Source organism: Brassica oleracea, chromosome C7, assembly GCF_000695525.1.
Source record: "Brassica oleracea var. oleracea cultivar TO1000 chromosome C7, BOL, whole genome shotgun sequence".
NCBI classification, from domain to species: Eukaryota; Viridiplantae; Streptophyta; class Magnoliopsida; order Brassicales; family Brassicaceae; genus Brassica; species Brassica oleracea.
In genome coordinates this window covers 22,513,679-22,516,466 of record NC_027754.1, presented here as the reverse complement: position 1 = coordinate 22,516,466, position 2,788 = coordinate 22,513,679, and the positions used below count along the sequence as shown (strand labels likewise).

General features: G+C 34.1%; 1 pseudogene; it reads left to right on the top strand.

The window, feature by feature from the left end:
• The first annotated feature begins 1,648 nt into the window (after positions 1-1,648).
• LOC106304361 lies at positions 1,649-2,503 on the top strand (annotated as a pseudogene).
• The last annotated feature ends 285 nt before the right edge of the window (positions 2,504-2,788 follow it).

Sequence of the window (2,788 nt, the reverse complement as noted above, 5' to 3'; positions counted from 1 at the left end):
TAGTAAAGACGGAAATTTAAATGCATAATTTAAATGCAAAAATTAAAAGCATAATTTAAATGCAAAAATTAAAAGCATAAACTTAAACTGCATAAATTTAAATTGCAGAAATTTAAATTGCAGAAGTTTAAATAGCATAAATAAAATCGGGAGGTTCAGCCTACCACATGATCCGAGCAGTCATAGACTACCATACTGATCATTTTTCAAAGTCCGAAGAGACATGGTCTACCATTTTGACTTTTACTTTTATTCACGGAGGCAAAGCCTACTACGTGTTTCTCAGATCGTGAAAGCATAGCCTACCATAACGATCAGTCAGGAAAGGCAGCGCCTATCATCCCAAAAATAAACGGAGAAGGTCTAGTCTCTCACTCCGAAATAATAATAAAATTTAAATAAATTAAATATATTGGAATACATAAATTTAAACATTACTTCGGCTGGTTTAAAAACTTTCGGATTGATAAGCCTCAGTTAGTCAGAGTCTCGTGCTGATAACGTGTTGTAAACTATTAGCTCACATGTAATAGTGAGGGATATATAAATCTGTATTTATATATTATATATTTTATGTTTGGAGAAAAAGGATTCAACGAGAGAGAGATAAAGATATTATATGTTGTTTTGTTATTGTTGTATGGGAGAGAAATGTGAGATATAAAACTTATGATCTTGTTATTGATTTGATTTCTAAGTAGTCCTTACAAAATACATGAGAAACTATATTTATAGCAATGGTAAGTCGGTTAGTTTTACCGACATATAACAAAAAGACAAAAGAAGATAAACATTATCTTCTAAATAGATAATCATTATCATAACACTTCGGTTATTGTTCCAATTGTCCAACAACAGAAAAATACACTCCTACATTTGTTACAATAAACATCGCCACACTCACACCACTAGTCATACAATCTCTTACATACTAATATGTATAGCAATTTTTTTCATAGACTGAGTAAATGATCTAAAGATGATATACTTGTGTCATAATATTTGTTTTCCCATTCTGCAAAACTATTAATCTAAACTTGTTTTTCAGATTATGAAAAAACATTCACGTTCGGCTTTATGTAGTTAGTTGGTTGTGTAAAACATAAATGTATTAAAATTTGCTCAGAAACTATTATATTGAATTTTTTTGATGTTCTTAAACTTCTATATAAAATTTAGTCTTTAAACCAAATGTTTATTTTACCTGTGAGCCTTCTTTTAAAAAAAAAACCTCTGGGCCACGGCTAAAGACAATTGCTAAAATAAATAAATAAATACTATTTCTTCTGTTTTATAATATATGATGTTTTAGAAGATTTTTGTTGTTTCAAAATAGATAATGTTTTGATATTTTTATGTTATTTTTAACTTTATTGAAAACTGCATAACCAATTAGATGTTGTAGTTATTTCTGTAATTGAGTGGATGATTTTTACATTATATTTTTTAAACTAATTTTTAGAAAAAATTAAATTTCTTAATTTTTGTGCACAAAAAATAACATCACCTATTGTATCGTGAACCGATGGAGTATTAACTTTCTTAATGAGTCTTGGAGTGTAACTATCGACTACCAAAGAATAATAATTATTTTAAAAACTGGGAATGACCAAAAGAACCTTAACCGGCAGCTACATAAGACCAGGAGAAGTCGCCGCTCTATAAAGCTCTAATCCTCTTCGCCTGCCTCAGACTCAAATCAAAGTCCTTCCTTTCTCTAAATATTCTCAAACGAACCCATAACTCTTCTCCTTCGCTCGAAATGGCTCGCCTTCTCTTCCGTCTTCTCGGTGAATCCAACTCTCCGTCGCCTGTGCCGGATCCCTCCACCGCCGCTGTGACTTCCGATCTCGTGATCATCCTCGCTGCTCTCCTCTGCGCCATGATTTGCTTTCTCGGTCTAATCGCCGTTTCTCGATGCGTTTGGCTCCGTCGTCTCGCCGCCGGTAACCGAACCCACGCCGGCTCTCAAGGCGGTTCTGGTCAATCTCCTCCACCGCCGGTAGCAGCGGCGAACAAAGGACTGAAGAATAAAGTACTCCAATCTCTACCGAAGCTGACTTTCTCGCCGGAGTCACCGTCGTCGGAGAAGTTCACCGAGTGCGCGATCTGTCTGACGGAGTTCTCCAACGGCGACGAGCTCAGGATTTTACCAGTGTGGTCATGGATTCCACGTGTCATGCATTGACACGTGGCTCGGGTCTCATTCATCTTGCCCTTCTTGCCGTCAGATCTTGGTGGTTGCCAGGTGTCATAAGTGTGGGGGTTTGCCCGGTAGCTCTAGTTCCGGACCCGAACCCGAAATTGAGATCCGAATCAAGCAAGGCGAAGATGATCCCAATTCCTTCTTGCCTTGATTTTATTTATTTCGTTTTATTTACGTAGTTTAGATGTCTCTATAGGTTTAACGCAGATTATTTTTAGAGGACAATGTTTTTATTCTCTTAATGTACATGTTAATTATAATTTGTAAATGTTTTATGAAATGTTTTTCTCTCTGTTATTTTCTAGTTAAGCATTAGAGAAGCATCCGAAATATAATATATATAAATATTTTAGCATCCGAAATATTTCAATATTATATTTTTCGGTTTTAACATATATTATAGTTGTTGAACAAAAAAACATATATTATAGTTTTACATGAGATTTTCATCTTAATATATGAAAATGTCCTAAACACAGTTAATAGATAATGTTGTATCCAATAAATTACTCACTAGCTTTAAGCCTTTAACCACTAGCTATATTGTTAAACTTGGTTAAAAATAATATTAATAACTCACAT